General features: G+C 38.5%; 1 protein-coding gene and 1 long non-coding RNA gene across 8 annotated transcripts in view; one reads left to right on the plus strand and one right to left on the minus strand.

Moving 5' to 3' along the window:
- Window positions 1-11565, minus strand: part of zfh2 (Zn finger homeodomain 2) — a 363357-nt gene extending 351792 nt beyond the window's left edge. For 2 of the 7 annotated variants that reach the window (XR_010890763.1, XM_067357317.1), the window contains exons 1-2: window positions 11266-11549; window positions 10501-11194 (exon numbers count right to left, since the gene is read on the minus strand). The gene's annotated coding sequence lies outside the window, so the exon portion shown is untranslated. Of the gene's footprint in view, window positions 1-10500; window positions 11195-11265 lie in introns of all 7 variants that reach the window. The other 5 variants (XM_012375086.2, XM_012375085.2, XM_067357316.1 and 2 more) reach the window with 3 other exon arrangements.
- A 112-nt stretch (window positions 11566-11677) lies between these two features.
- LOC105676898 (uncharacterized) overlaps window positions 11678-15443 on the plus strand; it is a 64802-nt gene continuing 61036 nt past the window's right edge. The window contains exons 1-2 of the long non-coding RNA XR_001101464.2: window positions 11678-11909; window positions 12383-12567. This is a non-coding gene — a long non-coding RNA (uncharacterized lncRNA). The remainder of the gene's footprint in view (window positions 11910-12382; window positions 12568-15443) is intronic.

Raw genomic sequence — 15443 nt, forward strand, 5'->3', positions numbered from 1 at the left:
TTCGAAACTGCTCGACGGCATTTGCGCGATCGATTGCATTTGGGTGAAATCGCGCGAAGAAGAAAAAGAAGGCACGTTAAAGAGAAATAAAATGCGAGATTAAAAAAAAAAAAAAGATATCGGGATACATCATCGTGTATCTCGGCGAGTACGAAAAATTACGACGAATTCGTGAGCGAGGATAATGATCGATTGCCGATACGATTCGGTCGCATTTAGATTCGCTAACCCGATCCGCGCCAAATTGAATTTGCCCGCTGCAAAAAAGTACCAACTTCATCGATCTCGAGCGAGCGTCGAAGATGAGTTCGAGTACGCGCGCGCGCGCGCGCGCGCGCGCGGCGCGTCCGAAAGGTCCGAAGGTGGTTCGAAAAAGAGCTTCGGGGCCTTGGGTTAAATGCCAATCGAGCCGGAGCATTGTGAGTAGAGGGCCCGGAGCTAAAGGGCCCGGGAGAGGAACCGCGTGATATCGCGTCTGCGTTGTGTGTTACACGTTAGCGTGAGTGGTTGTTGGTTTATTAAGGTTATTGATGCGAGATCAGATCTACAGTCGGATTAGTCAGGGCTGGGTTCTGATTCCTACCCGTCTCTTCTCAATGCTCTTTTTCGCTCTCTCCTCCTCCTCCTCATCACGCGCCCGTCTTATTACACGTGCCCTCATCTTGTATTTACCTTGCCGCTCTCACTCCCACGCAAAGATAAGTCTAGACGCCAACATCGCTTCAATAGATGCGTCTACATCGCGAACGGTAAGGATCCCAGCCCTTTGTGTGCGATAGCAGACTAATACATATTCTATACGCGATAAAATCTCTAATGTAATTAATATACATAAGCACAATCTGATTCTTTTTTATTTCTTCGCTTATTTTTCTTTTATTATTATTCTTTTATTATTTTCGACAGAGAATCGTTCAAAAAAAATTTATACAAATATTCGAAAAATGTCATAGAGTTTAAAAACATATTCTAATTTTGTGAAAGTATTTTTAAATGCCTTTGTTGTGTATTTTTACGCTGTTCGGAAAAGTAGTAAATAATTTCTCAACGTGTTGCATTGATGCAAGAAGCTAATGCGATCCAATTTATTTCTTCATTTACGTTTCAGTTATTCAGGTAAATCGATTAAATCGCAGGAGCGAAGATTGTTTCTTCGGAGGAAAGGAATTTTTCGCGGGCTCTTTCGCGAAAGTTCGGATCTCGAGCCAGGTGAATCGCGCAAACCGGCGATCAAAGATCGAAGTAGTTTCTGATGTCAACAACTGCGACCTCCGATGTCTACCGCGGTCCGTTTCCAAGGATAATTCGCGATCCGTGTCGATCGTAATTCTTCTTTTTCTTGCAACCGCCCCGCGCGAAGCTTCTCCCGCGCCCAGAATTACAGCCAGATTTACAAGGAGCGGCGGATTTACAAGCCAGCCATGAGTGGCCTTTCCTGTTCGTCGCGCCGGGTCCTGAAATCGTCGGAAAGTACCGAAAAAGCGAACCGTCCGCGGAGCGCAGACGGAATGCCCGAAAGAAACGACTGAGATACATTCAGGAACAATACAAAGATGTATCGAGCGCCGAAAGTACGCGACGACGAGTATCTCGGAATCATGTTAATTCACGGAAAGTTGGAAACAAAATCTTGTAATTTTTTCATCGCGATTACTGCAATTTCGATTCAACAAAATTTACATAAACTATATGATGGATTTGAATTAAACAGTATTCGTCGATCGCGAAAAATCTCGCGTCGTGATGACAGAATGCGATTTGACGGAACGAGAAGCACGGAAAAGAAATATTCTTCGACGCGATACATACACAGGGATGTGATTCTCTCGCTCGCCCAATTTCGGGAGGAATTCGGCTCGGAAAGCTCAGCTCACCCCAGTGGATCATACAGACCGCGAAAGAAGATCGGTCGAAAGGCCGAGTAACTCGCGGCATAAAGTAAAAATTCACTTTTGGTCGCAATAAAAGTTCGGGACACATCGGGGCGCGCGATACGCGATGTGTGCATCGGGCGTCGGACGCGCAATCCTCCGCGGCACGAAAAGACATTAAAGTCTCGAGACACGCCCTGGAATTTGGTCAATAACGCGTACCTCTTTTCTCTCCCGCGTCCTTCCTCTGCCGGGCTTATTCGGGATCTCGCTTGATCTGTTTCTCTCGCGCTCTCTCTCTCTTTCTCGTATGCGCGCGCGCGCGCGCGAGATACGTCGACATTATCGCGGCGGAGACCCGGTACAGTCGCGGGCATCCTAAAACAACAATGGAGGCATTAAGATGATCTACGGCCGAGTCGCTTGACCCTCTGATTCAAAAAAGGTGTTCGAATCCATTCGAGAAGGAGAGCGCCGACCGGTGACGGCAGGTGGGAGAAGGAGCGAGCGAACGGGAGAAAAAGAAACGAGGAGAGTCTCCGCGCGGCGTCCGCGTGTGGGTGTCAGCTTAATGTTCCGGAGTCTAAGTATGGGTGATCGTGTGTTGAGTGTGAGTCGAGGTTTTAAGTTCCTCCTCGCACGGCCGCGCGAGAGAGCGCACTTTTGGGCCTGATTAAATATATATTAGGAGCGAGAGGAGAGAAGAGAGCGCGCGCGAGGAGGCGCGAGGAAGATGGGGGGGAACTGACTCACGCGGCGGGGGGTGTGGTATTTTTTCGAGAGGGCGAGCAAGTGGGGCCCCACGGCCAAAGGGTGCGGTCGGTACCAAATCTCTGAGCGAGAATGCGCCCTGTGATGATGCTCTCCTCTCGTTACGATCCGCGAGAGAATTCTCTCTATCTATGATGGATCATGAAACGTTAAGCGTCAGCGAGAAATTTATATCTGTACTACGATTTGTGTCTCAATTGCATTATCCTCTTTTTTCGTTCTTCAGTTGATTTTTTTATTATTGTGCAGATCACAAATATAAAAAAAATTAATTGTGACATTTTCTACAATTATAATCCTAATTGAAATATATCAAATTAATAATATACTTAATTTATTAATGTTATGTTTATTATATGAGTTTACCGACTTGAAAAATTATGATAAAATCAATTATTCCCTAATTAAACACTTAGTTTGAAATAATCTTGCGTGCTTCAGGCATCAAGAGATGTGAAAAACACAGCGATTCATATTAGCAATAATATATTAAGAGTTAAAATAAAACCTGATTTTCTAAGAATCGCACGAGACAAACGAATATGAGGAAATCAGTTACGAAATGAGAAACTCTCACGGAAATGTTTCGGACAGGTTGATCGCCGAAACACGTCTTGCCCTAGCGATGATGTCCGAAACAGATCTCGCCATTACGATCGGCCCATTAAGCAGTCGAACGTTTTCACGGACACCCGGTAGCGCGTTAATGACTGATGACCGAGAAACGCGACCAGGAGACCGAACGAGACTACCTGGTCTAGTAGTTTTTCTCCTTACTTGTCTTTTCGCCCCAATCCACTGTCTTTCGTTCCTTACTTCCATATCGATGCTTGTCGTCCCTTATTAATGAGCCGAAGATAAATTCGAAGACGCGACACGGCCGACGCTACTTGGGGGAGCGCCTTTCTCATATTTCCGAGCAGGGGGAGGTGAGACGGAAGCACGGTGAAGGGTGATCCGCATCATTAGAATTAACGAGAACCCACCGATCTCTTAATGGATACGCACAAGTGGCAACGAATGTTTTATCCGGTGACTTATTACTCTCGCGGAGAGCAAACGCATCTGAGAGAGTCTTTTCATCTTCGGATAGCCCTAATGTTCGTGTTGAACCGAATGAACGACGTTAATTTAATAACATGCAGAAATGTCCATGTATAATAGCGAAACAAATAGAAATTTAATACAAAATAATAAATTTTATATCTGCTATTTACACATACACTTGGTCTACAACAATCAATAAATCGATATATGCAAAATGTAAAATAACATATAAATAATTTATTGAAAATAATACGAGATTTGCCTGAATTTTTCACTTTATAAGAAAGTGCGATTGTTTATGAAAATCCAGCAAAATTCGAAATTTTAATATTCTCTCCGACATGTAATATTGTCTGGCGATGTCACATTAAAAGCAACTATTACCATACGAGGAACAGTGACGGCGGGGGTGCGGAGAAGGACAGCGGGGGAGGCATTGTAACGAGACTTGCGGTCAGATAAGTCATAATAGTGGCTCGCCCGACGTTGTTAGGAGTCAACAGAGGATCGCGCCGAGATAGCGCGTTAATGCACGCATTTATTTGAAATATTAAACCTCGAGGTACGGAGAAAGAAAGAGCGAGTCTACCCGCTTGCCTCCCTACCCTCCGTAAGGTCGAGCAGTGGTAGGAGGGAAGACACGAGAAGGGACAATTATAAATGATGATAATTAGCGAAGATCTTAACCGGTCACTCCGTGACTTTACAGTTGTAATCGTGCGCGTCGGGGGGACTACACTCCGGATCTGACTGCAGAGTGATTTCAAGATAGTCACGGAATGGAATTTGAAGAATTATCGGCCAATCTCAACAAACCATTATAAAGATAAAATTCTAATTAATTTTTTTTTCGTGTACAAAATTCTTGAATGACAAAACTTAATTGTGCATATTAAATTTATATTAAAATCGCGTGTTCTAATTTACGATAAAAAATTAATCTCTGTTTAAAAATTCTGGAAAAATAATGCGTAAAATTACGTACGATTATTTAGATAAACTAAATCCATGATGGAATAAGAAAATTAAAACTGCTAATAATAAAAGAAGAAATTTTTAATCTTCAAAGATCTCCGACTGATTTCGATTAACACAAGGTCCGAAGAATTCGATCCCATCCTGTGGCAAGAATCGTTTCAATCTGGCGTGCAAAAGGAACATTCTCTTTCTCAAAGACACACACTGATTGTTTCTCTCTCGCCCATGTGTTACACCTACGAAGAAGAAATCTCAGACAGCCGTTGATCGAATCAACACCGAGAGAGAGACTAACAGAGTGATACCACAAACTCACTCTCTCTCTTTTTTCCTCTCCTTCTCTTTCGCCTCCTAATTATTAATGTGCTCGAGCACGCGGAGATAAACCTCAGAATCATCGTCGAAGTATTCAAAGCCTTCTCTCGCTCGACCGCTCGTTATTGAATATGAATGATTAATTAAGAACATCTCACAATCCGCCGACTCGTCATTCGATCCCTCCCCTCGCTAAAAACAAACTTTGAATACTATGTATTCGATACCGTATGATGATGTGTAGGAAGAAAATATTCAATATTGAAAGATCATAGGAGATATGCAAAAGATAACAATCTATACAAATGTATAAAAGACGTTAATAATCGTATACTTTGTCAATCGTGAAAAAGTTATAATTTTTATCTGACTTAGCATAATTAGAAAAATTATAACTATTTAGAAATAATAACCATACTTTTTCAAGTTACAAAATTTGAATGCACTAATTTATTATTTACAATGTTATATATAATTACAAAAAAACAGTAAAATTCAGAATAATAATAATGTATATTCTTGAATTTGTTAAAACCAGATACACTAATAATCGCTAATAATTTAAAACCAAAAGTTAAATTAATTTGTGCTTCGAAAACTATAAATTCTATATACAATATGCAATTATTTAGACAAATAGTTTATTATTAAATAAAAAATTATTAATTATTAAGCTTGTAAATAATTTATTATTAACTTATATATTATGACGTATGACTGGTAGCTTTTGATTTATGAGATTTCTTTACAACTGTGGAAAACAATAAAACAATTATAAATAAGATATTGCCGCAGCAAACAAATATTGTCAGGTGTGTCAGCTTTCAATTACGACAAACCGAATCTACATCGACGAGCTCGCCGAGGTCAGAAACCGATTCCTCTTTCTTATCATCGATTTCAATTATACATATCGATCCAAGCATTCCACGTGCGCACAGACCCCTTTGTTCATTGCCACACGTCGAAAGAGTTTATCTCTTTAGACCTTTGCTACAATGACTCGAGGAGAGATGGAAAAAAAAAACAGCCGACACAACACAACAGAGCCAACTGATACAATATTCATTTACTGCATGTGTGTCTATGCTTCATAATGTCACGGTGGGGGGATCGAGGGGCAAGACGGGGCAAAAAGAGACAGAGAAAGAGAGTTGCATTCAAATGAAGGAATGTCGGGGGCGGTGGGATGGGGTGGGGTAGGTGGGACTTCAGGATGACACTTCTCGTAGGTGATTTATACCCGCTGGTCGAATGACCATCATCTCACGGAAAGATCTACAGGATCTCTCCGAGACGCTTAGTTAGTCGCTCAACGAAGGATAGTTAGTCCCTACGATGGACGCAGGTAAGTGTGTAGAGATAGGGGGAGGTAGTACGACTTAATGTATAATGGAAAGCTTTATGTAACCCGAAACATATAATTTTGATGTACTCTCGTTACTCTTATCTAAAATCACCGTTTGCCTAATCGTTCATATTTATTACACCGTTGCGAAATTGATCGACCGGACTGAGGATCTAATGCAAACGAGAAAAATGGTATCGAACTGTTCGAGCACGAATATTATAATTACACCGCGCGCACTATTGATATTAAATGAGAAATAAAAATCGGATGTATTCATGGCGAAGTTATCGATTGTGCGGCATAAAATCACCTCCTGTAGACGAAGGTGCGAGGCACGAAGGAACAAAAGCGTTCACGAGTGCACTCTGAGAAAGAATTAACACAATAGCTCTCGCCGACTTTGATTGGCCAGCCAACTCGCGAAGTTAAGTGCATATTCCCCGAGGCAAACAATGTTAAAATAGCACAGACGGCAATAGGTCGACCGTGGCGCAAAGTTATCTCCCTTTCTTTCTCCGGGGTAAGTATGCGTACAAGTACTCGCATTAACTGTGTAAATAGCTGTTTGTCTTATGAGTGGTTGGATAAGAATTAGTGTTTTAACGCCAAGGAGACACGAAAAGAAACGAGCGGAAATGGCGTCGCGAGTCTCGAGTACCTTCGAGTGGATTTTTGCTACTTCTCTTACTCTCTATCCATTTCCACGATCTTTTTCCGTAAAATCCTGAAAAACTGCTGTCGATACTTCTGCGAAAAAGACTTCAAGGCCTAGTGAAATAACAATGTCCGTTGATAAGAATAACCGATCTGCTTAATTACATAGTCAATATAATGTTAATAATTCATTATTAATTTTCTAAATAGTCAAAACATTTTGAAATATTCTAACAACATTTAAAACAACAAAAGTTATAACGCATAATATTCTGCACACAATATTGTAACTACAATAATAATTTCGCGTTAGTTCTATGCTTCTCTGATTAATCACAAAGAACTTACAAATAGTTTTAAGAAAAAAATTCAAGATTCTTTAAAAATAATCATTTATGAAATAATAACAAAATCAATTATTTTCCAAGTTTACTTCACTAATAAATTGTAAAAATTATATAAAAGCAATTTGCTTTATTTAATTATTAAAGTTAAAAAAAATTTGCATTACAAGAATCTTTCGACTAGCTGCACGCATCAAAAGTTATTAATTTCAATATTTTCACGATCTATGCGATATTGAAGGCAGGATCATCGAGATTTTGTAGCCGTCTAATTTATCCAATGATTAATAGAACTGCTTGAAGGTGATGTGAATTCCTAATAGTCGACCTACGCACAATTATTTCCATCTGCCTTATTAATCGACTTTTATGACACGACGATGTCGATCGTTGATTATATCAACTACTTTGAATATCTACCTCGTTTGCTTAATGGCAAGAGGAATGTATTATTTCACGGATCAATAGAGAAAAAAAAAAATGATTGCGATTGTCGGATAAAAGTGTGTCGTGTTGGAATCTTACGCAAATTTTATAGCTGTATATCTCACAGCAATACTTTATTACAAAATACATAATTAATTAATCAGTCGCGTGTAATACGTGAGACAAGAATTATGTAAATCGATTGCTAGCAATATTTCTTGCTAATTACAATAAATTTGCATGATGTGTATTTATTGACACTTCAGAATGTGTATTTTAACTGGATGATCTTTACACGCTTAAAAGATTTAATGAAATATGTGCCGCGCCGATGACAATATAGAAAACGGTAGTGCGAAATTACAAGTTTTGCTCTAACAACAAGCAAGTCTTGAGATCATGACGTCCTTAAGGACAAAAGAGTTCATGAAACGTGACAGTCGTCGATGTGGAGAAACGCGAACCGAGGCTAACGAAGCTGCAGGCATATGTACACACAAAGTCGACACCGTGAGTTCACGAACCGTGAAGAAGTAGTAGAAGAAGAAGAAGAAGAAGAAGACCACGACGAAGAAAACGGCGTTGGAAGAGAGGAGAATAGGAGAGAGGAACCGGCGCCACTCTCTTCGAAACGGTGCCCCACGTCCGGCTCTCCGCGTGGTGTGCAGGCTCGCGCGCCAACTCGCGGGGGTAAACAGACGAAATTATATCGAAGAAAAATTACCTCGAGATAATAGTGATTAATGATCCGACGGGTGGCCGCGTGTGCGTGGAAACGGGTACGTGTGCGTGCCCGTCGCTACGCCGATGCCCGGTAAAATATGATACTCGGTAAACTCTACCCTCTCCACTTTGCCGCTTCTATCCCCCCACGTTCCTCCAAACGTTCCCCTATCGCGATTCCACCGCGATGCCGTCCTATCCATCGACTTTGGCAACACCGAGGACCGCGACGAAGAAAGGAAGAACGCGAGAAAGCAGCCAGACGGCAATTTTCTCTAATTAACACATTAAGACTAATCAGAGCCGGTCGGGTTATTCTTGTTCGACGAGCTCACTTGCCTAGATTTAACGTCCCACCCAAATTAATTCTAATTAAGTATTTCTTTATAGCTCGTGACTATAAGATTCCTGACAAAGATTCACGCATTATACGATACTTTTAATTTGTTTCATTGTTGGAATATTCGTATTTTTAAAGTTGTCTGTGATAAATAGATATAAACTCGCTGTGTGTAATTTATGCACTATCAAAAATACAGCAAAATATTTTGCTAAAATTTTAAATCAGGTCATCTTTAACATGTGTTTGAAATAGATCATGATATGAAAAAATCATATTATGATAAAATAATATAATTTTCATAATATAACGTTATTTCGTTGATAAATCAAAATAATCAGATATAAATCATCAAACTGTGTAAATAGATAAAAATAATCATAATAAATCATAAACAATCATCATATTATAAAATATAATAAAAATCAAATCAAATCACCATAAAAATAATCACAATAAAACATCATAAATATAATTCAATCAATAATAAGCAATTGTTTCATCATATAACGAGGAAAAGATTAAAAATTGCATAATTTTCTTCATTTAAGATGTTCGCGAAACTGTCAACGACAATGATTAATCCGCTACTTCATATCTTTTCCAGGAAGGAAGAAAAGACATAGTGAATGTAGTGGAAACTGGTTTAAATATTTTCTGGGCACGTGTTTTAGGTAGAGATATACCCGCTCCTATGGCACGCTCGAATACATAAGGCCTGCGCTTCGCGCTATCTCGGGTCAGATCTCAGTGGTGATCTTCAGCTCTCATTTTTTCGTATGGTCACTCTGCTATTATGCTCTTTCACGAGGGTCTCTCGAAAACTCGTTTGTGTACAAAAGCTTCACCGACCATTATTAATTATCGCGCTGCGGTGCGCGCACGAATGGAGGGAATTCGACAAGGATAGTGAGATTCGTTTGTATATGTGCGAAGACAAAAAATTTCGACGTAATGCAACGCGGAAAAAATATAGAAAAGCGTTATATGATACTGCAACGCTTAACCCTTTCCTCGCGATGATGTAATGTATGATATAATATATTGATATTCGCTGTATAACATCATTTTGATGAGAATTCATTAATTAAGAGGAGAAAGAGTCCATTCTTTAAACTTTAAGTACATAAGAAAGTAATACATACTGTAAAATAATTCTATTATACATATTTGAAATGTAATGTTTCAAAATAATGTTATACTATGCGCATCTTGCAATATAAAAATACATTTTTGTCAGTGTATATAAAAATACTATTGTTTCAAGTAAAATTTGCAATTCCAATTAAGATATTTGTTATTATTAATAAATGTTTGTAATATGTTCTTCAAACACTCAATTTAAAACTTAATCCATGATATTTTCAATAAGTTTACTTAACTAATTAATTGTTTTCTATAATCAAATATATGAGATATTCAGTGTTTTAGTTATTTATGTTTAAGCACAAATATTGAAAATTAGAGAAAATAAACAAAAATCTTTTACTTTACTTTATAATCAACTTATTTATCAATTAATTCATAAATCAATTTCAATAAATATATTGTAAGAGAAACTATAATATCGTAATAACCATAAAAATTTTCAATGTTTTGAAATATGTTACTTGTTAATTATTTCAAGCAATATAGCTTGATGTATTTTCATTGTTTTTATAACATTACTAAAGTACTCACCATCCTGTTGTTCAGCATGCACAGCAAACTTTTCGTAGGATTTAACACGATGCGGCAGCTTCTGTCACAAAGTTCGTACGATTCGCTCGCACGCCGGTGCTGATTATATCGAAGTTAATTAGGTTAAATGCGCGATCGTCACTCAAGCCTCAATCAAATTTAATCACGATCGTCGCGCTTAATATTCCACAGATAATTGATACAATTTAAGTATGTTATGTCACTACCTACGTATTATTCTCGTCAGACTTTCTCAAATCAGCCTTCATCACACACACACGTATTCGAATGTACTGTTAAAACAGCAATCATGATAAAATCACATAATTAAAAAGCAATGTCTTCCAGAAAATACAACCAGATGCATTTCGAGTAATGTTACGATTAATTAAATTTTTCATTTAATTTAAATTATTTGTCTTCGTTCACTTTCTTATAGATATCATAAACAAAAGGCATTTATTCATCAAAATTACTTAGTACTAAATTAGTCGAGTCAAGGGTACGTCAATAAATATGATACTTGCGTGAAACAAATAGCGATCCGAAGAACTAAGGCGAATCTAGATTCAACATGGTTAAAACCGCGACAGTGAATTTTCGTCAATTGGACTGCGAAATCTAACAACATCGTAGCATAATACGGATAAATGTATATCTCTCCTTTGAACACAGCATAACTAAAGCAGATCACCTGAAAACAATTCACAGTTTTTTTGACAACGCCATTACTGTGATACTAAGCATATAAACATGTTTACGTACCGGCGATGCGAGGGATTCCTCGATGAGAATATTTCCTTGAGCGGTGAACACACACACCGATCGATTTCCGAATGTCACAATTTCGTGATCTCGAGCACACTCGCGTCACAACTCGCGTCACAACTCGCGTCACAACTCGCGTCACACTATACGATTCACATAATGTGGTTGAACGAACGAGTCGCGGAGAGAAAATGCGAAACGGCCGACTTTTTGCGCGGGAAATGCGCGTTCCAGATTAACCGAAGGGCTCTACACATAAATCGGAATACACGTAACAAGTGATACCAATCTTCTTCTAAGATGGTATCTGATTGGCTATTGTCATTTCTCACCACTATGTCATGCGTTGATATGTCCTGTGTGCAGAAGCTTAAAGTCACCGGCAATTTCACGCCGGACTTATCGCTGCCCGTGGTAACGATGCAGCTAGCGCCATCTGCCGCACGCGTAGTAAACTAAAATCTCTAGCAGAGAATGACGCAGTTTACCATTTACCACGGTCAAAAAGTGAAATACAACGGTCGATTTGGAAAATAATTTTAATGAGCCCGTGATCGCAGAAGAATTTAGACCAGCTACTATGACGGGAACAACGTTAATTCTATCAGAATGATATCGCGCGAATAGCGCGAATCAGCATGGTAAGCATTCCTTCAAAACTTATTGTTGTTTCGTACTTGCATATCATCTTCGGTACTAAACATAACCCAGAATTCTTGTCGTTACAATAGATCATGTTCGCCAACTACTATATATGGAAATTGCATATCATCATCAACATATCATCAAGTGTGAAATACGATGCAAGTTCGAAAATTAAACGCTATGCAAAGCTTGTTTCGTTATTTTCTTCTGAAAGGAGATAGATTATCTCGGCCAATTATAATTAACGCGTTGTATTGTATTTAAATTCTTCAAAATATATTTGCATATGTTATTATTTAGATCGTCAATTAAATTACAATCGAATCGTACGTATGTTACGTAATTGCATTGTAAAGTTTCACATGATTATGCAGTATAATTTATTACTTTTGTTTCTTTTTTGATAAAAAGCGTACAAAATATTTGTCGCGACGAGGGATCATAACCTAAGTTTTTAAATCTTTTATAGAGCTTGAGACCAGTTCATTCATTTACCACGGACAGGAAATTAAGCACCATACGCCGGTTCTGAAAGTAATTTTGGTGAATCTGCGATTATAGAGGGACTCAGGAAAGTTGCCACGAGACGTGAACTATGTAAATCTCATCGGGATGAATCGTAGGACAAGGACAGACACGGACATTAGCGACACGGTAAGTAGTATTTTTTCACATCAAATTGCCAATATTATTTCATATTTGCATATCACGTTTAGCACTAAATGCAGTGCTTTGATTTTATTCAACTACCATGCAGATCATGTGAAAAATTCGTATAATTATATTGCTAAATATATCGTCAAATGCGTAACAAGATGCGAGTTTAAGGTATAAAATGCTACGCAAATTATACTTTTATATTTATTAATTATATGTGCGCATAGTCGCAGAAGAATATATTGCATATGTTACTTAAACTGTTAATGCCAAATTGCAAATACGAATTACATGCTGCATTTTACAATTATGCAGCAAAGTCACTTATTTTATTTAATCTAACGCATACAAAATATTTGTTGCAACAAAATGCTTTAACCTAAATTTAAAAAATCACAATTACATACGTAATGCGGAGGAAAGTTGAGAACTTTCTTAGAGACGGCAACAAATTCCGCTTCTTAAAGCTCCCGGGAGCAGCTGCGCGACGGCTTAACGTTTTCGAATAATGTCTTGAAACTACTAGGAATGGCGAGCTGCTATTAAGAGGTAGGAGGGCGCGAGAACGACGTTTCGCCCGGATAAATATTTGAAGCGTTGCCTGACGATCTTGAGAGGTTCATTACGAAGGATTACACGACTCATATCGAGGACTTAGAATTCTCCTTTCGCGCCAGAGAAGGCGCGATCACAGTCTTTATAGACTGATTCAAACGCGGCAAATTAGTTCGCTCGTCCTCTCGCTCTCAATACCTCTCTTTCGTAATCGCAGCCTTCCACCGTCTTCCGACTTAATTTCCGGCTCTTCCCGCTATCATTTAAAGTTCCTCGCGTTTAAGCTGAATATTCAGAAGTTAAATGACACGGGCATTACGCGGAATAAATGATCGCATGCTAATAAGAAAAAAAAGAAAAGTAACAAACAGCAGAAAACGTGAATAGTGAAACGAGTTTTCTCGAGTAAATAGCGGGAAAAATAAATAGTTCACATTGTTATTCCGGAAAGAATGACAAGAGACTCGCGTTTCTTTGCCAAGAATCGGTGACTTTCTTCAAGTAATGAGATTGCATTAATAACGTAAAACGCGGAGAAATTTTGAAAAGCGGAGACGCGCGAGGCGTATAGAAGCGGCGTATTAAAAACTTCCGTCGTCACGATATACGAACCTCGTTTTATTTGCCAGGATTTAATGTTGCATACACGCAGACATGCAATGAGGGCATACGAACGTATTGTATGTATTGTACATCGGCTTCAAATTTGGCTCAGTTAAAATTAGCATTCAGGGACGCTATAGGACAACGCCGTCAGGGTAATAGGCGTTTAAGGCTTAATGTATGCATTGAAAACTATTAGGTATTCAAATACTCGGATTGCATTACGCTGCACTATAATACCTGACTTCCTCCAGGGTGGCTGCCGTCGGCGAAATTGCCACTATTATTCTTATTATATTTTATTTATTAGCCACGCCGGCCTTAATCCACCTTAATGGCATCGGCGCAAGTGGAGACGTCGTTTCACGGACAAAAGACGCGCCTCTTAAATTCATATACATTATTCTTTGTGTCTGTACGCAGTAAATGTGTAAATGTCGCCAAGTTAAAAATTAGAAAGACGAATTAACATATATTTTAAAGAGAGAGAAAGATTTAGATATTACGCCAATATACATTTTATGAATTATCTACAAAATAATTACTTTACAATTTCATACAATGTTAGATTTCGAAACAAATTTATTTTTATTTATATTTAATTAATGAATTTGCTGACATAGTTGTTTACAGAGAGATGTTATATTAAAAATTAGATATTATAAAATAATTATATATGAAAAACAAGTATTAATAAAAGACGAGAGATTTAAGAAGCGCGCCTTTTATCTGTGAAAGATTGTATAAATTTTATATGGATAAATTGACACTCTTTATTATATATATTTTTTTTTAATTAAAAGAACATTTTTACTTTAAACATATAAATTTTGTTCCCATGCTAGAGATGGGAAAAACGATTAATTATGAAAATTTACTCATTTTAAATTATTATGATAAAAATCTTGGGATGGAACAGATTTTCGAATTTCTATCTGGTACTGAATTCGTACACGCTTTTTCCAAACCACCGTGTACAGCTATAAAATAATTCGAGATCCGGTCCGCGGAAGGTGCAACGAAATCAATCCCGCAATTTCGCCGTAAATGCGTTCAATTAACGCGACCAGCGGGGCACCGCGCTACCGTCAATACGAAGGTCTTCGATTTTTACGGGGCCCTTTGATGCGAGCAGGTTCGATTCGATTCGCTGTTACAAAACTCGTTACACGACGGCCGCTGTACCGAGACTTCTTACAAGACAGTGGCCGTGCTCGATGGCGAAGAAGGCGTTTCGCTTCATTAGCGATAAGCCCTTTTTCCTCTTCATCGCCGTTCCGACGAGTTTTTCTGCACCGCGCGTTTTTGACTCGCCCGCCTCATGACTTTATGGGCTTATATGCGCATTCCTCGTTGATCGCTCGAAACCAGGTGCGGTATTATCATTAAGGATAAATCACTCTCGCAGATGCAACCTTGTAACATGTGCAATGCGCGCGATAAAGTTAACTTATTGAGCGTCGGAGTATTTTCGCCGTGTTGTATTAAGTCGCGCACCTTAATTTGCCAGAATTGATTTCTTTATTGTTAAATTATCCAAAGAATGAAGTGATTGTTGAAATTAGCGTCAGTACAAGTTAATTTAGCACAAGTTAACATGCATTCTAAATGCTTAAATATTTTCTGCAAGTTTACTCAATGTTAAATATGTATTGACATGAGAAAATGTGATTCATGTACACAATATTCTTTCGAGTGGAATATTAATGAATCAA

The sequence above is a fragment of the Linepithema humile genome, chromosome 6 (genome assembly GCF_040581485.1).
Source record: "Linepithema humile isolate Giens D197 chromosome 6, Lhum_UNIL_v1.0, whole genome shotgun sequence".
Lineage (NCBI taxonomy): Eukaryota > Metazoa > Arthropoda > Insecta > Hymenoptera > Formicidae > Linepithema > Linepithema humile.